Consider the following 21,158-nt stretch of genomic DNA (forward strand, 5'->3'; position numbering starts at 1 on the left):
ACTCCGGGTGGGCTGTGAGGACCTTGGTTGGCTATTTGACAGTGGGCACCAGCAGGAAGGTACCCACTGCCATGTGAAATAGGGCAAGGCCTGCTTCTTAGGCTCCCAGGCTAGCAGGAATTCGCTCCTGCCACTGCGAGACCCAGTCCCTGTGTAATTAAGGGTTAATGCTGTTTCTGTGCCCAAGCGAAAAGGCACCTCAAAGGTGTGCTAGTCCAGCCCACTTATTGTATAGGGGGGAGTCTATGTCTCAGAAAGAGGAAGTGGCTTGCTTAAGGTCACACAAGAAGCTACTAACTGATCCAAGCCTTCTGACTGTTCTGTAGGTCATGATACCCAAGGTGAGGAAAGACCTTGGCTCCGAAGGCCATGATAACCTTCCAGACATTCTCCTACCCCCTTGTCAGCTATCTTTCTGCACCCACAGTCAGTTTGGGGGGATAGCTGACATTTGCTCTACTGCAAGGGAGTCATTCACTACAGTTCCGCCTTGCTGAGTGACCTGGCACACACCCAAGTAGTGGTCTCAAACTGGCAACCCATGGATTGAATGTGGCTTATAGACCTGTTTCATTGGGCCCACTCAGGGTTGTTGTTTATTTTAATTGAATAGGTTGGCAACAATTATAAAGTGGGAGATTTTATATAAAAACTTGAGTGCTTGTATGGGGGCTTTTCTTGAATAACTGTTAGATCTGAGCACTGTGTGCCCGTGAATCTGTGCGGCAGGCCAGCTCCTTTTACATGGGACATGGGCCCCAGTTTGTTGCTGCCCGCCCCCTCTTCCTCAGCTGGATTCACTCATGTGCTAGAGACATTAAAGTTTGCCATCCCTGCCCAGAGATTTTCTCACTGCATGGCACTGCCTTACTTTTTGTTTCTTGGAAAAATTGTGATCTAGACAGAAGAAGTACACCACTTTAGCATCCATTATCTTTCTACTCAGGAATCCCTGGATGGTGCAAATAGTTAACATGCTCAACTGCCAACGGTAAGTTGGAGGTTTGAGGTCCTGCAGAGGTACCTTGGAAAAATGGCCCGGCAATATACTTCCAAAAAATCAGCCATTGAAAAGACTTATGAGGTTGGTTCTGCTGTGACACACAGGGGGTTGGCATGAGTTGGGGTCGACTCCACAGCAGCTGATATTTTTCTCCCCAAGTTCAGGCCCTTTAGGGTAAGGGAGATGTCTTAATTTCCTAGAACTGCTGTAGCTAAATGTTAAAAACTGGGTGGCTTTAAAAAATACAAATGTATTTGCTCACTGTTCTGGAGGCTAGGAGTCCGAATTCAGGGCATCAGAAGAGCCATGCTCTCTCTGTCCACTCTAGGGGAAGATCCTTCCTTGCCAGTTGCAGCTTCTGGTAGCGGCAGACATTTCTTGGCATTCCTTGGCTTATAGATGCATCTTTACATGACACCTGTCTTCCCCTGTGTGACTGTTTCCATGTCTGTTCTCTCCTTTTAGGGGACACCACTTAGAAGGGATTAGGACCCACCCTACTCCAGTATGACCTCGTGATAACATAACTGATACCACCTTTGAAGAAGGAATCTATTTCTAAGCATGGTCACTGTGATGGTTAACATCATGTGTCAACCTGGCTGGGCCATGATTCTCAGTGGTTTTGCAGTTGTATGATGTTGTGATGACTTCCACGATGAGATTTGATATAATGTGATCACCTCCATGATTGGATCTGCCATGAATAGCCAATCAGTAGAAAGGAAATTTCCTTGGGTTTGTGGCCTGCATCGAACATAAGTGGACATTCTGGCAAGGCTCATGGGCTTTTGCTTGTTCTGGATCCTGCAGCTGGCTCCTTTTCGTCTGATCTCCAGTTCTTGAGACTTGTGCTAGCAGCTTACCTGTGGTCTTGCCTATGGATCTCAGGATTCCTCGATCTTCACAGCCTATGCGCAACAGCTCTGCTCTCTGACCTGCCAAGTTTGGGTTCACCAGCCCCTGAGGCTATGTGAGTCAGGAGAAGCCTCCAGCCTGACCCACCGGCTTGGGACATCCTAGTCTCTACAATTGCCTGAGCCATTTCCTTGATATAAATCTCTCTCTCTGTTTATATTTATATGTTCCAGGCAGGTGGAGAGGTAGAGGGAATGGCTTGGGAAGAACCTGGGGATAGACAGGCGGGTGTATACAGAGGGGGATGATGTGGCACCTGGAGTTGCAAAGACACCTGGAGCCATATCTTGGAGGGCTTTGATTGCCCTGGGATTAGATTAAGGCTAAGAACACTATTAAAGTATAGAATGGGAGAAGAGTGGCCAGTAATTTATACCTTTGAGTGAAGGAGGCCTGACAGCAGGTTTTGAAGAGGGAAGGAAGGGGGGAAGCAGAGGAGCACTTGGGTCGAGGTGGGAGATGAAAGGGACAGTGTTGACCTGCTCCAACTGGGGAATGGTGGAGCAGTGAGCAGAAGTCTGGGAACATGGAGTCATAAACTTTCCATACTAAGACTCCTGGACTTTTCAAGCTGGAAAAAGCTTTGAAGACATCCAGTCCAACTCCTTCATGATGCAGAGGAGGAATCTGAGAGGTCCCAAGTGGGCTCATAAATCCTGAGGGTGGCAAAGCTGGGCAGCTTTATCTTTCACTTTGCCTAACACATAGAAGGTATTCAGTAAGTCTGTTGAAATGGTTGAAGTGTTGATTTCTGCTTAGAACTGGCCTAGTAGAATGGAAAGTAATGTCCCCGGATGCCTTGTTGGTTGGTAATAATCTCCATATTAAGGTGTGGTCTCTCCTCCCATCCCCAAGGGGCTTTCCTCTTTGGAGGAAGCCCCCAAATGGTACATTCATGGCCCCACATGGGCTCCCTGTTTCTATGCTGGTCATGCTGCTGGCTTAGGAATTGGGGTGCCAGTGAACCCTGAGGCTCCTCCTTGCCTGACTGCCCTCTTCCCAGGCTTGTTATGAAAGTGGGTGTGGCAGCCTGGTTGGCTGGTGGCTTCCTGCAGTACTGGCAGGGCTGGGCACCCGAGCTGGCCCCGTTCAAGTTTACGGCAGGATTCTGAACATTTGGGAACACAGGAAGGGCTGCACTTTTTAAGCTCCCTTTGTATTCAAGGAGGGTTCGGAGCCCACGGGGAGGGGGAAAACAAAACCAGGAAAACAGATGACTTGCCTTGCAAAGACAGTGGCTTTTTTTTTTTTTTTTTTTTTTTTACTGTGGCTTCTGTGAGTCCAAGTGCTTCTCTGACCCTGTGCACTTATGCAAACCTACACACACACATACTCACACTCTCATAGGTAGGATACACACACACACACACACACACACATACTCACACTCTCATAGGTAGGATACACACACGATCCTTTACTTACACCCTCCTCAGGCAGCCAGAGACACAGACACATATATTCAGATGGAGACACTCTTGGAAGTAGAGACTTCTGCACACAGACACCACCTAAACCTGACAACAGAGGGACAGCCCCACCTACAGAGGGACAAACGCAAACATAAATGCATCTAAAAAATAGATACCCATAGACACACACCCTGATGTCCAGACACATATCACCATGTGGACATCCAGACACACACATTCTGAGACATCTGACTGAACACACATGCACACACTTTCTTCTCCCAGTTTCACCTGTACAAACGCTAAGGAGAATTTTTCGAATGGGCCCAGGGAGCAAGCTGGTCCCTAAGGAACCTCTGTATCTGCAAAAGAGACACCCAACTCTCCCCTTGCATGTCCCTCAGCCTGCTGCTCCCAGCCCTCTGGAGAGAGAGGCCGGAAGATAAAGTTTCAAGAAGGTCCTATGGGTGGAGATGGCAACTAGTTCTTTCTGCTTTTCCCGTTCTTTCTCCCTGTCCTTCTTTAATTTACAAATTTGAACTCTTCTCTTGCAAAGTAAACAGATTATGATTAAGGAGAAGTGAGGGGAGAAAGGGAGCGAGAGGCCCCAAGAGAAGGCGGCCGGGGCTGTTGTAGAGGCCGTTTCATCAGCCCTGGCCTGGGAGTTTCTAAGCTGGTGCTGTAAAAGTAGAGGCCCTGGGAGGTGCAAATGATTGGAGGGTCTAGTCTGCCCAGAGGGCCCTTAGAAGAATGGCCTGGCGACCTATTTCTGAAAAATCAGCCACTGGAGGAAACCTTGCGGAGCACAGTTCTACTCTGACACACACAGGGTTGCCATGAGTTGGAGTTGACAGCAAATGGTGGTGGAGGGCAGAGAAAGCATACCCCAAAAGGGGCTGGAAAATAGAGGCTTGAAGAAAAGACCTCAGGGACCATCCACAATTCCACTGACAACAACTTGGGAAAGGAAGAATAAAAATCATTCAAATCTTTGATTAGGAACTGGGAGATCCAGGGCTCTCTCTCCTGTAACCTGTGGTGGGTGCTAGGTGTGCCTCCTTTGGTGTGTTTTCAATTCTCCTAACTGAAACAGAAATGTGAGGAGCTTTTCTATGGAGGGGGGGAGCTGGCTTCTCCCCGAGAGGCCCAGGTGAGCCATGGGGCCTTCTGGGGAGGGGGGTGGAATTAGAGCCAGCAGGAACCCTGTGGCTGGGAATGCTGAATGCCCAGCTGATGGCAATTAAGTTCCGGGAGCCATTAGGAGCTCAGAGCCCAGATGTAGGGTGAGTACCCTGGGCGTGATCCTTTCCAGAGCACTCCTAAATCTTTGGGGACAATCAGCACAGTCAGGAATTGCTTAGGGTTGGAGTATGGGATCTGGGTCCGTGAGAGCAGATAGCATCCCCGGTGGGAGAGAAGGAGACTTCTCCAATCCTCCGTGAACTTGCATAAACCCATGGGGAGATGGGGAGATGAATGGATGGCCAAGAAAATGCTATCTAGATCTCAGGGAGGCCAGGGGAGAGGTCCGGTTGACATTTGGGTAACAGATGTGGAAGCATTTGCAGATTTTGCAGCGCTATGCGATACAAAGACTCATTTGTTATCCCTGTCATGCTATGTATGAAACCATCATCCAAATGCCTGTGTCCAGTTGCTGATAATCATGAACATAACTACAAAAGAGTCTCCAAAGGGCTGACTGGCTGGGCAGATCCCTGGGACAGCCAGCTCTGGCTTCCTTGGGCAGGGGTACAAGTTGGTGAGAGGTTGGTGGGCGGTAGGACGCTTCTTCCACTAACAGCTAACCTCCCCATCAAGGCCAGGAACAAAACAGTGCTCACTTTTCTCAATATCTTTTCTGTCATTCACAGGTTTATTTAAACATCCTATAAACCTTTTTCTTTATGTTTTGCCAGAGCCACTCCTGTGCTTGTCCAGCTTCCCAGTCTAAAGCATCTCTTTGCAAGTTCTTCTTCAAAGCTCCCTGCATCAGGGCGGTGCAGCTGTCCAGAAAAGGGAGGCAAAGTTCTGGGGCGGTTAAAAGCATGTGCCCCAGAGAGGGCCTGAGCTGGAGAATCTGAACTGGGACTAGGGTAAGGTGAGGGTAAGTTTTGCCTCAAGTTCAAAACTTAAGAGGGAGCCCCCAAACTCAGTAACTAAAATAAATAATATTTAATGCAATATTTTAAAAAGATATTGCAAGTAAATCCATGATGAACAAAATATCAACATTCTGAGTAAAGACAGGGTTGGGCCCTGCACTTGCATCATTACACCTCACTTGCCTCACCCTAATCCTTGGCCCTGTCTGGATTTGACACGTATTAGGTGGAGCATACTCTTCTGTTTTGTTAAAATTGCTGTATAATTTACACGCGGTAAAATGAATACATCGAAAGAGTTGTTTCCCCATGTGTCTGTCAGTTTGTTGTACTGTGGGGGCTTGCGTGTTGCTGTGATGCTGGAAGCTGGTCTATGAGATGGACTGACACAGTAGCTGCAACAATGGGCTCGAGCAGAACAAAGATTGTGAGGATGGCACAGGACCAGACACTGTGGTACATAGGGTTGCTACAAGCTGGAACCGACTTGATGGCACCTAACAACAACAACAAAAGAGTTGTTATAGTTGTTGTTGTGTGCTGTCGAGTCCAACTCATAGTGACCCTATATGACAGAAGAGAACTGCCGCATAGGGATTCCTAGGCTGTAATCTTCATGGGAACAGATCACCAGGTCTTTTTCTCCTGCAGAGCAGCTTGTGGGTTCGAATCTCCGACTTTCTGGTTAGCAGCCAAGCGCTTAAACATTGCACCTCCGGGGCTCCTTATCTAAAGAGTACAGCTCGATAAATGTTTACTTATGTGCACAGCTGTGCGACCACCAGTTAATCATAGGACATTTCTAACACTTCACGAAGTTCCCTCTTAGGACATTCTTTTTTTTTTTCTCACACTTTCTTTTTTGTTGTTGTTGGAAAATTAGAGATAACACAACATTTGCCATTTTAATATTTTTCATGAGGATACTCTTTCTTGCTTGAAATGCTTAACTGGGTTTTTACTGCTGTCAGGATAAAGAGCACACCCTTTTGTCCTGCTCCCGCCAGGGGCTACAGGTGTGTTTCGTATTCTACTGGAAGCAGAATACAGGTGTGTTTGCCCTGACAACTCTGCTCTGTCTAGCACCCCACATTGCTTCTTGATGCTGACCCAGCCCTGAATTTAACAGCAACGCTGATGCTAGCCCTAATGTTAATACAAGCCAGGGGGCATCTTATATAATTGCCTTTGGAGGCCAGATGATATTTGAGGTCTCATCTTTTGCACCGATCTCGAAGCCACCTGAGCACATTTTTCTACGCATTTGTAGAAAGCTTAAGTTCCTTCAGGGGCAAAGGGAGGAGAATCCAAGCTTACTTGAATTCAAGGAATTCCCAAATTCATAGAGCAGGAAGGGCCGTTAGAAACCATCTGTTGCAACCTTGGGCTTTCAAAGATGAGCAACCCTAGAGGTGCTGTGTTTTTCTTAAGGTCTCAGTACTGGTGGGTCTCAGTAATAATAATACTTTTTACTGAATAGCTTACTATATGCCTGGCACTGAAGTGCTTTGCATCCATTCTCTCATTTAATCCCCCACCAATCCTAGTAGGTTGGTACTGTTAAGATTTCCATTTTATAGATGAAGACATCGACGCCCAAAGAGGATGAGTGACAAGGTCACACAGCGAACAAGTGGCAGATGTGGGATTTGAACCTAGGCTAATCAGACTCTAGCACCTTTGCTCTGAAGCCTGCCTCGCCCAAGCCAGAGCCCCTTTTATGCCAGCAGGGGATGACTATATGAGTTGAGGAATTTGCTTTTGGCTCCTAGATTTACTTCCTACAAAAACAAGTCAGATAGTGAAGGGTCAGGATCCTGTCACCCCTCTGTTGGTTCACCAGGCGCCAGAGAGACGCTGCAGACCGGCAGATAGGGCTGCCCTGGACAGATAAAGGTGTTGTGGCAATTCTTGGACCGGTGGCTGCGTTGCACAATGCAGGGGTGTTGGGGGCATGTGTATGGGCGTGTTTCCATATCACTCTGCAAAGCGCTGAGCCCTGGGTGTTCCGGCACTGGCTGCCAGGACGTGGCGGGAGTAGGGGTGGAACATCTCCCCTGGACTCAGCAGGCAGTGGCTTGGAGTTAGGAAAAGGGACTTAAGCTGACAACCCAGACATGGGGTTCTGGTCCTGCTGGGCAGTGTGTGTAGTAGTTAGAGCACTTGGTTAGGCATTTGCAATCCCACCTCTTGACATTTTCTAGCTCTACGACCTTGGGAAATCACTTCCTCTTTCAAGGTCTCAGGGTCTCATCCATAAAGAGAGATGTGGTAAGGACAAAATGAGACCCTGCGTAAGTGCAAGGTACTTGGTAAGCCTTAAAGTAATGGGAAGGAGCCCTGGTGGCACAATGGTTAAGCTCTCGGCTGTTAACCAAAAGGTTGGCCACGTGAACCCACCCAGCGGCTCTGCAGGACAAAGGCCCTGCAATCTGCTTCTGTTAAGATCATAGTTAAGAAACCTCATGGGGCATATCTACTTTGACACATGGGGTCCCTATGAGTTGGAATCTACTCAATAGCACCTAACAACAACAACAACAACAAATCGATGGGAAGTAACAGTGTAATCTTGGGTAAGACACCTTCCCTTCAGGCCTTAGCTTTTCATCTGTGAACTAATGGGGATGGGCCTAAATTCCTTTCTGCCCTATGCTTTTATGACTGTGACTCTGGAGCTCTGTGCTGAAGGGTTTGGGGCAGGAAGTTCAGTGCTAGGGCAGAAGCCCTCTAGGCATTCAACAGCTGTTTGGCAAACACCCTCCTTAACCTTTCCCTTCCTCCTTCTTTCTTAGCTTGGCTCAGGGGTTGATTGTATTTCTGGTAGAGAAATAAACCAAAAAGCCAGGACAATCGCTGCTTCACTGTGTTTTCTTAATCTCATTTTCTATTTACATAATGCATAGGGTTTGCAAGACCCAGGGAATGCCGTGGATACCTTTGGCACGCACTTCCATTCGTTCATTGGGTAGTCATTGATAATAATACAACTAACCAACTAACCTCTTGCTGTAGAGTTGCCTCTGACTCACGGTGACCCCATGTGTGTGACGGCAGAACTGTGTTCCATAGTTTTCAGTGGCTGATTTTTCAGAAATAGATCACCAGGCTTTTTTTCCAAGGTGCCGCTGGTGGGACCCAAACCTCTAATCTTTTGGTTAGTAGTCGAGCTTGTTAACCATTTGTACTATCCGGGGACTCTGACAATAACATGAAGCCTCTCATTTAGATGGCACTTGGCAGTTTCTACAGTAGTCAAGAGTGTTGGCTCTGAAGCCACACCCTCAGGCTGTAACCTAGCTCATCCACATTAAGGTGTAGGACTTTAGGTCCACTCTGGACCGAGGTTTCCTCCTCTATCAAATGGGAGAAATAATCGTACCTTGCCCCTTAGGGCTGTTGCAAGGATTAATTGATTTGATATTACAGAAAGCACCTAGTGCCAGGCTCACAGTAATAACTAAAGAAGCATCAACTATTATTTCTACAAAGCATTTCATATTCAATTTATGATTTGATACACCCAATGACTCCATCAGACTGGTATGATTTTATTACCTCTATTTTTAGCTGAGGAAGCTGAGGTTCAGAGGGGCAGTGAACTGTCTGAGGTCACAAAGTAAGTGGTGGAGCCCTGGTTTCTAATGGGTTCCTGGCATAATAAGGCAGTACTTGTTGAAGTGTCCCCAAAAGAAATGTTGGTCCTAAGTGCTTAGGAATGAAGAAAAAAGGGAGAATCCTGGGGGAATCTTGGAGAACAGTAAGTTTGGACATACACACTGGAAAGAACCCCTACCCACTGCTGTCAAGTTGATTCTGACTCATAGCGACCCTTTAGGACAGAGTAGAACTGCCCCATAGGGTTTCTAAGGCTGTAATCTTTACAGAAGCAGACTGTCACATCTTTCTCCCACAGTGCGGCTGGTAGGTTTGAACCACTGACCTTTCGGTTAGCAGCTGAGCACTTTAATCACTGTGCCACCAGGGCTCCTTGGTGGAAAGAGCAGGGGAGAGGAAAAGTCACCCCAGGCAGGGAACTAGCACTGGCAAAGACTTAAGGAATGAATTTAGCCTGTTTAGGGAACAGTGAAGGAATTGCCCAGGGCAGAGGATTCTTGGAGGGAAGTTGTGGGAGATAAAAATGGAAGTAACACTTGCTAACACTTACTGAATGCTTGCAAGTTACTGTTCTACACTCTCCATAGGTAATAACTTATTAAATTCTCACAACAACCTTTACAGAGCAGGCACCAATATTATCCCTGTTTTACAGATAAGGAAACTGAAGCACAGAGAAGTAAAGTAACACAGATGAGGTCACAAAGCAGAGATGTAGCAGAGCCAAGATTCATACTGTGGTAGTCTGGCACCAGAGTCTGTGTTCTTAACCACTGTGCTATACGGCCCAACTCAGTAGGACTATGTGTATCTGAATAAATCCATGATTCTCAACATCTCCTGCTCCTGAACCAAATAAAAATATTGATTTCTGTGTTCACAGAGGTGACACAGATAGGGTGCATATTGGAACAGGGGAGTGTAAGACAACCTTGACAACTTTGAGCTAAGATCTAAAACGCAAATCTAATCACTTTACCTCCCTGCTTAAATCTTTAGGTGGTTTCCTATCACCTCTAGCAATACAAGTGTTTGTGGTTCCCTCAATGCTGGGGTTCATAGATTGCCTGGCTTTTGCTCATGCTCTTCCCCTTTTGACCTCTTCCTCACTTGACTAACTCCTACTCATCCTTCAGGACCATGCCCAGGCATTGCCTCCACTACAGGAAGCCCTCCATGGATGCCCAGGCTGGATTCTATGGGCTACTCTGTGTTCCCACTGACCCCTCCACCCACTTCCACCCATTTCTCACTACCCTGGGCAGAAATGATGTCTGCTGAGAGCACTCACACACTGTTCTAAACTAAGTGTTCTCTCTCACTCTCTCCCCATCGATCCATCCATCGATCTGTCCATCCATCGATCCGTCCATCTGTCCATCCATCCATCCATCTTCTTTATTTTTCTGTGTTCTTTATTAGCTCCCTGTCTTCAGAATCTGGCACTGTATTCAACATCTATTTGAGACTCAGTAGAGGTCAGTTGAAATAAGTGGATCAGAATCCCCAGTGACTATGATAACTAAAACCAAAAACCAAACCTGTTGCAGTTGAGTTGATTCCGACTCATGTGTTAGAGTAGAACTGCACCAGAGGGTTTTCTTGGCTGTAATCTGTATAGAAGCAGATCGCCAGGCCTTTCCTCTATGGTCCCATCCGCTTCCATAAAGATTGCAGCCAAAAAAAACCCTAATGGAGTAGTTCTACTCTGTAATGCATAGGGTCACCATGAGTTGGAATTGACTCCATGGCAAGCTTTCTTTTCTACTTCGGTACAATCACGAGTTTCAGATGATGGTGAATTTCCTGGGATCTGGTTCAGTGCCTGCTGCAGAGCAAGTAGTCAATAGGTATGTGCTGGCTGAAAGAACAAGTTGCCCTACCCAGAAAACTCACAGCTTGAGGATTGCCCTCTGGAAGTTTGCTCTCTAAATCAGATAGATGTTAAGGAGATCCTCAAGTAAGCTGAACAAATTTTCTGAATTTCTTGAACTCAACCCAAATGTTACTTAAAACAAAACACTGAATTAATGCTTTTATATATATATATATTTTAATTAAAGGAAAAAATTCTTAAAATCCTTAGGCGGCTCCTCAACATCTCCAGCAATACAAGTGTTGGTGAACTTGAAACTCTGCATGGATAAATTTTCTCCCTAAAACTACTGATACAGAAGAAATCTGGAATTTTTGATGGTTTTCCCAATTGAAATGAACCAACATTTCATTCTGAGGCAGCCTGCTGAGAGCCCTGACAAGGACTGTTAGAAAGTCAAAATTATTTTGCTGGAATTGCTGTTAAAACTTTTCCCAGCCATGAGAAGAGTGAGAGGGTCCATTTTAAAAGAAGCTGCCCCGGTGACAGGCCACAGGCTTATTGCTGAATGAGCTTGACCTTCCTTCCTCTGCAGTGCAGTTCTGTAATGCTGAACTTGATCTTGGTGTGGGAGAGAGCAGGGAAAGGCTGAATACTCAAGTGTAGTTGGAACTGGACAGAGAACTTGACTTAGGATATAACCTATTAGGGTCAAATGGATTCCAAATCATTGCCACCTTACAGGACAGAGTAGAACTGCCCCATAGGGTTTCCAAGGCTGTAATCTTTACAGAGGCAGACTGTCACATCCTTCTCTCAGCTACGGAGTGGCTGGTGGGTTCAAACCACCAACCGTTTGGTTAGCAGCCAAGTTCTTTAACCACTGAACCACCAGGGCTCCTTGACTTAGGATACTGACATTCTAATTTCTTTGCCTTGGATATATTGAAGCCACAGAAAGAGAAACGAGCTCTTTCTTTCAGTGGTTATTGGGAACTCTGGGCCCCAGGCTGATGTGCTATGTGATGCTGGAATAGTTACTCAACCTGTCTGGGCCTCAGCTTCTTTATAAAATGAGACGGTTGGTTGGATCAGAGAGGTGGCTTTCTACTTTTTTTTTTTTTTTTTTTTTAAAGTAATGGATCCTTTTAAAAAAGAAATCAAATTATACCCAGTTTCCCAGTATATAAAACGTAAAAGTGGGACTGCACCTCCCTGCCCAGCCCCCACCATGATCCTGCAGCAGATGAGACAAATAACAACAATAATTAATATTTACTGAGCACTGTCCTGTTCTATACCGAGGACTGGGTTGGGAGGGGGGGATTGTGGTTTTAAATCATAGCAAAGGTAGAGTGCAGTGTTGGGGTTAAAATCACAACCTCCAGAGCCAGACTAAGGAGCCCTGGTGGTGCAAAGGTTAAGTGCTTGGTTGCTAACTGAGGGTTGGCAGTTCAAACCCATTGTCATAGATTAAAAATTAGGTCCCCGCAAAAACAAAAAAAAACGTGTCTATCAATTGGGCTGGGCCATGATTCCCGGTATTGTGTGATTTTCCAATATGTTGTAAATCCTGCCTCTGTGATGTTAATAAGGGAGGGTGGGCAGCAGTTGTGTTAGTGAGGCAGGACTCAACCTAAAGGATTAAATTCTGTCCTGAGGCAATCTCTTGAGATATAAAAGATAGAAAGAAGCAAGCAGAGAAAGGTGGACCTCATACCACCAAGAAAGCAGCACCAGGAGCAGAGTGCGTCCTTTGGACAAGGGGTCCCTGAGCCTCAGATGCTCCTTGACCACGGAAGATTGAAGACAAGGACCTTCCTCCAGAGCCGACAGAGAGAGAAAGCCTTCCCCTGGAGCTGATACCCTGAATTTGGACTTGTAACCTACTAGACTGTGAGAGAATACATTTCTCTTTGTGAAAGCTATCCACTTGTTGTATTTCTGTTATGGCAGCACTAGATGACTAAGACACCCATCCAGCAGCTCCATGGGAGAAAGACCTAAAAATCTGCTCCTGTAGAGATTACTGTTGCTGTTGAGTCAATTCCAACTCATAGTGACCCTGTAGTCAGAGTAGAACTGCCCCACAGGGTTTCTAAGGAGTAGCTGGTGGATTCGAGCAGCCGACCTTTTGGTTTGTAGCCGTAGCTCTTAACTGCTGCACCACCAGGGCTCCCTGTAAAGATTACAGCCTAGAAAACCCTATTGAGAAGTTCTACTTTGTCACGTGGAGTCTCTATGAATCAGAATCAACTCCATGGCACCCAAAACTACAGAGTCAGACTGCTTGGTTTAAATCTTGATGCTCCTGCTTGCTAGCTGTGTGACCCTGGGAAACTCTCCTAACCTCTCTGTGCTCAGGTTTCTCATCTGTGGGCATGTCAGGTATCATTATTAATCTCCACCTTCCCTCCAGGGTTTCTTTTGCTTCTTTAATGTCCAAATCGACCAACTTTTTTTCTCAGAGGAGGGCTGCTGTCAGGACCCATGGTTTAGCGCCATGACTGCATGCTGTTTTTGTGGCTCTTGGGAGTTATGAAGACCCATCTCCTTCATTTGATCCTAATTTGCCTCTTCAGTCTCACGTTCTTTCTGCCCCTTCTCTCTAAAAAGCATGTTGTTGTTGTTGTTAGGTGTCGTCAAGTCAGTTCCAAATCATAGAGACCCTATGTACAACAGAGCAAAAAAATGCCGAGTCCTGCACCATCCTTACATTCATGCTTGAGCCCATTGTTATAGCCACTGTGTCAATCCATCTCGTTGAGCGTCTTTCTCTTTTTCGCTGACCCTCTATTTTTACAAGCACGATCCTTCCTGACAACATGTCCAAAGTATGTGAGATATCATCCTGGCTTCTAAGCAGCATTCTGGCTGTACTTCTTCCAACACGGATTTGTTCGTTCTTTGGTATATTCAATATTATTTACCAACACCACAATTCAAAGGTGTCAATTCTTCTTTGGTCTTCCTTACTCATTGTCCAGCTTCCACATGCATATGAGGCAGCTGAAAACACCATGGCTTGGGTAACAGGCACCTTAGTCCTCAAGGTGACATCTTTGTTTTTTAACACTTGCTTCTTTGTCCAGTTGGGAGGATTTTAGCTTTTTTTTTATGTTGAAGTGTAATCCATACCAAAGGCTGTGTTCTTTGATCTTCATCAGTAAGTGCTTCAAGTCCTCTTCACTTTCAGCAAGCAAGGTTGTGTCATCTGCATAATGCAGGTTGTTAATGAGTCTTCCACCAATCCTGGTGCCCCGTTCTTCTTCATACAGTCCAGCTTTGTGGATTATTTTCTCAGCATACAGATTGAATAAGTATGGTGGAAGGAAACAACCCTGATGCACACCTTTCCTGACTTTAAACCACGCAGTATCCCCTTTGTTCTGTTTGAAAAGCATAAGTTCTAAAATCACAACGCTATGTGCCCTCAACGAACATGCAAGCTCCCTCTTGTCTCTTCACATTTGCATCTGCTGACCCTCCACCTGAAATGCCCTCCCTGCCTTTGCTTGCTGAAGGATGATACATGTTTCAAGTTTGAGTTGAGGCCTTACCTCCTCCAGAAAGCCCTCCTCACACCCCCAGGTCACGTTAGCAGCCTCCTCTGCCCATACTCTCCATTATGAAAACAAACTCCTGTCATAATACAACTCTATCATAACTCAGAGCTCTCAGAGGAGTGATTTTCAAACTGTGTTCCTCAGAGCACTAGGGGTTCCACTAAGGAGCCTCAGAGGGGGCACTGTTGGGGAGGAGGAGGGGCAAGCAGGTGGGACTCTAGCCCCCAGCCCCTCGCAGTCTCCATAAACAAACCTGTACTTACCACAGAACATGGATTCATCTTTGACTCAGAAAATAGTAACACTGACCGTCATGGATGAGCACTGGGCTTCCTGCTGGGAGCCCCAGGGCTAACCTGCAGCTTACAGCTGGGTGCACTGGGCCTTGGCTTGCCTCTCAGTCTCTGCAGGAGTAGGGGACAACCATAGCAGCTCACAGACTAGCTGCTAGGGTAAATCATCCTATATGATGGCTCCCTCATCATATATGAGACAAAGCCTAAATAAATTGTACACCAGTAGAGAGAATGGTAACTAAATTCTAGGCAGTCAGGTGGGGCTGGCCTCCTTCTGATTTTTGATTCTGAACCAGGGAGCTCACTTGTGTAGAATGAGCATCACTCACTTGGGTCCAGTGGTTCTGAAACTCTAGTGCACTTCAGACTCCTCGGGAGCGTGCTGAAATGCAAATTCTGGGCCTCTTTCCTGAGAGTCTGGTTCAGAGGGTCTGGAGGTCCAGGGATCTGCATTTTAAACAAGTGGCCTTGACCTACAATTCCACCCGTAGGTATAGACCCGAGAGGAATGAAAACATAAGTCCACACAAGAACTTGTACATACATGTTCATAGCAGCATTATTCACAATAGCCAAAGAGGGAAACAACCCAAATGTCCATTAATGAATAAATGGGTAAAGAAAATGTGGTGTGTCCATACAATATAATATTGTTGAGCTATAAAAAGGAATGAAGTTCTGATACATGCTACAACATGAATGAACCTTGAAAACATTATGCTAAGTGAAAGAAGCCAGTCACAAAAGACCATATATTACATGATTCTATTTATATGAAATATCCAGAATAGGTAAATCTATAGAGACAGAAAGCAGATGAGGGGTTGCATAGGACTGGTGAAAGGAGGCCTGGTAGCGAAGTGGTTAAGCTCTCGGCTGCTAACCAAAAGTCTGTAGTTCAAACCCACCAGCCGCTCCATGGAGAAAGATGCGGCTGCTTCCGTAAAGATGACAGCCTCAGAAGCCCTATGGGGCAGTTCTCCTCTGCCCTATAGGGTCACTGTAAGTCAGAAGCGACTCAGCAGCAATGGGTTTGACTTTTGATTTTAGGACTGGTGAGGATGGGGGAATGGAGAGGCAAGAGCTAAAGGGTCGTGGCTTCTTCCTGAGGTGAGGAAAATGCTCTCATGCTGACCATGATGATGGTTGCACGTATCTGTGAATATAGTGAAAACCATTGAACTGTACACTTTAAATGGGTAAATTGTATATGAATGATATCTCAATAAAGGTGTTACTAAAAACAAAACAGCCTTTGAGGGAGATGGGAGACCCCACTGTTCAAGAAACCCGTCTCTGGTTTACCAATTTAAGCTGTGAAAGGTTCACAGGGGTGCAGACTGCTCCTCCCTGGCCTCCAAAGATGGGAACCCCTTTTCCAGAGCATTTCTTCTAGAAATTCTCACACTATGCTTCTGGTTAGGGGTCTTTACATTTTCCAGATAGGTAATATGAGGCACAAAGCTATAAAGGGACTTGGACCCTGGTCAGTGTCCTATCCAGTAGGCTGGTGGTCCCCAAACTATTTTCACCAGGTTTCTAATTAAAAAAAAAGATTGAGAATGTCTCTCAATATACTACTAGTTAATTGTTTTCTTATCTGTTTGAAAATTACACTTCTATTACTGGGCTAATCCAATATGCACATATTAGAACATGCACACGATTTACATTTAAAAAGGTGAGCATAAGAAAAATAAAGGAAGAGGGAAACCCTCGTTGAGGGGTAAGATGTGAGCAGATATCTGCACGAAGTTTATTTCCTGCTTTCTTGCTGTCACCTAATCTGCCCAACAGGGGTCTGCTGAAGTCCCCTGTTGAGGTCAAGTGAGTCCTTGAAGTCATTGAACGAGGTCTCTAAGAATAATCAGAGGGGAAATTAGGGATGTATTTTTATATATGGGTAGGTGGAGCAGTCATAAGTGAGAGAGGATCAGAGGTGAGACTGTGGGGAGCAAGGTGTGTAGTGGAAAGAATCAGAAGGACCCACGTTCATGTTCAAATCCCAGATCTACTCTTTTATTAACTGTGTGATCTTGACCTTGAGCTCTGTCTTTTCATTTACAAAATGGGGAATAATATAGGATTGTTCAGTGAGCCTTGATGGTGTAATGGTTAAGCACCCAGCTGCTAACCAAAAGGTTGGTGTTTCAACCCATGCAGCGAGCGGCTCCTGAGGAGAAAGAGCTGGTGACCTGCTTCTGTAAAGATTACAGCCAAGAAAACCCTATAGAGCAGTTTTTACTCTATCACATGGGGCAGCTCTGAGTCAGAATCGACTTGATGGCATTCAACAACAAAGATATAGGATTATTCAGAGCATTAATGGAGATAATGTGCTTAAAGAAAGAGGTAAGACAGATGGTGGGAGGAAGAAATAGAAAGGAGCGGGGAAGAGAGGAGACAGAGTTCAGTTCCACAAACATATACTGAGGACCTACTGTGAGCTAGAAACTGCTCCAGGCAAAGGATAGGAAGAGAATTAGACTGAGCCCCTACACTTTAGGGAGCCCACAGTTTAGTGGGAAGATAATACACAGAAGCAGAGAGTCCCAGTAAAGGGGGTACATACAATGCTAGAAACTGACAGGGTGGGAGGGGGCAGAGAGAATGGAGGCGGAGGAGGTGAGGAGAGAGGTGCTCCCCATCAGTCCCAGAAGCTACAACTGAGAATAAGGATCCTCCCTCTGGGTGGTGCAAATGGTTAACTCACTAGGCTGCTAACCAAAAGGTTGAAGGTTTGATTTCACTCAGAGGCTCCTTGGAAGAAAGGTCTGGCAGCCTACTGCTGACAAATCAGCCACTGAGAACTCTATAAAGTGCAGTTCTACTCTGACACACGTGGGGTCACCATGAGTTGGGATCAACTTGACTGCACCTGGCTGGTCCTCTAGATACCAGGTGGCAGCTGTTTTGCCAGGTGAGTGTCCGCTCCTCTAGGGGCTCCTTTTCTGCGGGCCCTGGCTCCACTGAACCCTCCCTAGTGAAACCCTTCCAGCCCTAACAAGCAGGGAGCTTGCTGGGCTAGTGGACAGACAGGCAGACACACACACAGACATGGTCTCAGGAAACAGGGCAAACTGCTGGGCAGGTTATTTCTGTTTTCCCCTGACCACCACTGGAGCAATCAACGATATCCCTTTCCCTCCTAAACAAGCACGTTTGTGTACCGGAGCCTGCCAGGAGGTGAAGAAATCCCCTTTGGAAGGGCACAGGGGCCTCTCTGCCGCCTGCCTCCTGCCTCCTTCCATTCCTGTGGAGGTTGCACGGGGCCTCCCAGTGCTGAAGCTGGAGGATTTTCTCCTTTTTTTCTGGCTGTTCCCGGAAAGTGGGGTGGGGGTGGGGGTGGGGGTGGGGGGAGGAATTTGGTTCAGGCTTCTCTTTGGAATCATTGAGACTCTGTACATAACTCCGACGTCTTGCTCAGCCCCAACCCCAGTTCAGTTTTTGAGAATGATTTCAAATGTCATGGCATGAAGCAGCTAAGGGACAGGAGGCCGGGTGAGAAATATGATGTGGGCAGACAGCAGAGGCTTCCCGCTGGGAGGAAGCACAGAGGGGGTTAGCACTGGGAGGGGGCTCAGAAGTACAAACGGGCATTTGGATAGTTACAGTCCTTCCCTTAGTAGATTTTGCTCTGAAAATGAAGAAGGCAGGTACAGGGGCTCAGTATCCTTCCTAACCCAAAGAACTCAGGGCCTACGAGGGCCAGAAAAATACCTCCTTGTCTCTTGAGCTGGGCTGCTTTAACTATCTGTTATAGGAGTAATATGTGCTTTTGTATTTGTTTAATGTTTGTGAGGCCAAACGATATTTCTGAAATATGAATTGATATTTTTTTCCACCCTGTTATGTCCTTTCTCTCTTGAGACATTCTCTAATTTGGGCCCAATTGTAGATTGAATTCTTCACCAACAAAAGAGTTCGAAAGCATCAATTCTTCTTCTATCTTCCCTTCTCATTATTAAAACCAAAGCCAAACCCAGTGCCGTCGAGTCGATTCTGGCTCATAACGACCCTATAGGCCAGAGTAGGACTGCCCCATAGAGTTTCCAAGGAGCTTCTGGCGGATTCGAACTGTCAGCCCTTTGGTTAGCAGCCATAGCACTTAACCACTACGCTACCAGAGTTTCCTTCTCATTATTAATTAGATATTAAATTATATACTAAATATACAGTGGACTACCAGAGAATAAACAAACCAGTCTTAGAAGAAACACAACCAAAAAGTCCCTTAGATGTGAGGATGGTGAAATTTTAACTTGCTTACTTTGGACACTTCATCAGGAAAGACCAATCGCTAGAAAAGGACATCATGTTTGGTAGAGTAGAGGGTCAGCAAAAATGGGGGGAATTCTCAATGAGATAGATCGACACAACGGCTGCAACAGGGGACTCAAACATACTGATGATCATAAAGATGGTGCAGGACCAGGCAATGTTTCATTCTGTTACACAAAAAGTTGCCGCACGTTGGAGCCAACTTAATGGCAACTAGCAACAACAACAACAACATGGAATGAATTGTGCCCCCCGAAAAGATAAGTTGATGTCCTAAGCCCTGTACCTGTGAATGTGACCCTGTTTGGAAATAGGCTCTCTGAAGATGTTATCAGTTAGGTTAATATGAGGACATACTGGAGTAACGTGGGTCCTGTTACTATATGACAGTGTCTTTCTCAAGGAGGAGGAGGAAGAGGAAGGATGCCATGTGACTCTGCAGCAGCAATTGGATGATTGCTGGGAGCCATCAGAAACTAGGAGAGAGGCATGGAACAGCTTCGTTCTCAGAGCTTTCAGAAGGAATCAACACGATCGACACCCTGATTTGGACTGCTAGCCTCCAGAACTGTGAGACAATACCTGTCTGTTTTTTAAAGCCACCCACTTGTGGTATTTTGGTTATAGCAGCACTAGGACACTAAGACAGGCCACTGGGCTGTTCTGTGGTCACCGCCCCAGGGAAGGGACCTGTCTTAGTCACCTAGTGCTGCTATAACAGAAATACCACAAGTGGATGGCTTTAACAAAACCAAAACAAACCAAACCCAGTGCTGTCAAGTCGATTCCCACTCATAGCGACCCTATAGGAAGGAGTGGAATTGCCCCATAGAGTTTCCAAGGAGCACCTGGCAGATTTGAACTGCCAACCCTTTGGTTGGCAACTGTAGCACTTATCCACTATGCCACCAGGGTTTCTGGCTTTAACAAAGAAGTTTATTCTCTCACAGTCCAGTAGGCTAGAAGTCCGAATTCAAGGTGCTGGCTCCAGGGGAAAGCTTTCTTTCTCTATCAGCTCTGGAGAAAGCTCCTTGTCATTAGTCTCCCCTTGGTCTGAGAGCATCTCAGCTCAGGAACGTCAGCTCTCCTTCCAGTGCTGCTTCCTTGGTGGTATGAGGTCTCCAACTTTCTGCTTGCTTCCCTTTCCTTTTATCTCTTGACAAATAAAAGGTGGTTCAGGCCACACCCCAGGGAAACTCCCTTTACATTGGATCAAGGAGGTGACCCGAATAAGGGTGGTGTTACAACCCATCCTAATCCTCTCAACATAAAATTACAATCACAAAATGGAGGACAACTACACAATACTGGGAATCATGGCCTAACCAAGTTAATACACAAATTTTGGCGGGGGGGGGGGGTGTGGGGGGGACATAATTCAATCCATGACAGGATGTGACAGCAGAAAGCAGAGGGAAAAAGAAGCCCTTCCTGGGTTTTGAGTTTCAAAAGCATAAGTTCTTAGGAAAACCAGGGGGACTCATGGAATAGTAGACTATAGATTTGGGAGAAATTTGGGAGTGAGAGTGAAGTGGGCAGAGGGTTATTGACCATCCCATAGTAGCTGTTTTTCAGAAAAGTCTACTCTTGTTACATTTTTCTTGCAACTTTCACAACACCTCACCACGATTGGTTGATTTACCAGGTTTCCTCTCTTCTCCAGGCAGGAGGCCAAGCAGCAGGCATACCAACTCCAAATTTACCCACTATACGATCTTCCTGGGGTGGCAGTAGTGAGCTGTTGCCATTTTTTGGGGGCTGTGTGCAGTATTTTTTTTTTTTTTTTGTGTGCAGTATTTTTAGAGCCCTGCGCAAAAACTCATTCACATAAATTATATGTACTGCACATGCATAGCAGGACTGAAGATCCTCCCCTCACTGTTCATGAATATGTATGTCACTCCCAATATAAGGAGCAAATCTGCCTTAGTTCAGGGAGCTGGCAGCCTTACGTCAGGAGACCCTGCCTGCCTCCCAGTTTGCAAACTGTGAATAAACCTTTTTGTTCTTCCAACCTGGAGTCTGGCTGACTTCAATTTGCTGGTCTGCTGAGCAAGAACCTATTAGTTGTTAGCTTTAAGAGCAAAGCTTCTCACCTCTGAGATGAGAAAAGGATTCCCCTCTCTGGGGAAAAGGGGAGATG

General features: G+C 46.1%; 1 protein-coding gene and 1 long non-coding RNA gene across 2 annotated transcripts in view; one reads left to right on the forward strand and one right to left on the reverse strand.

Moving 5' to 3' along the window:
• LOC126075989 (uncharacterized) overlaps window positions 1-18,053 on the forward strand; it is a 79,609-nt gene extending 61,556 nt beyond the window's left edge. The window contains exon 3 of the long non-coding RNA XR_007517385.1: window positions 1,469-18,053. This is a non-coding gene — a long non-coding RNA (uncharacterized LOC126075989). The remainder of the gene's footprint in view (window positions 1-1,468) is intronic.
• SYN3 (synapsin III) overlaps window positions 1-21,158 on the reverse strand; it is a 687,937-nt gene that overhangs the window by 159,315 nt on the left and 507,464 nt on the right. The gene's annotated exons all lie outside the window — the stretch shown is intronic.

Source organism: Elephas maximus, chromosome 4 (assembly GCF_024166365.1).
Source record: "Elephas maximus indicus isolate mEleMax1 chromosome 4, mEleMax1 primary haplotype, whole genome shotgun sequence".
Lineage (NCBI taxonomy): Eukaryota > Metazoa > Chordata > Mammalia > Proboscidea > Elephantidae > Elephas > Elephas maximus.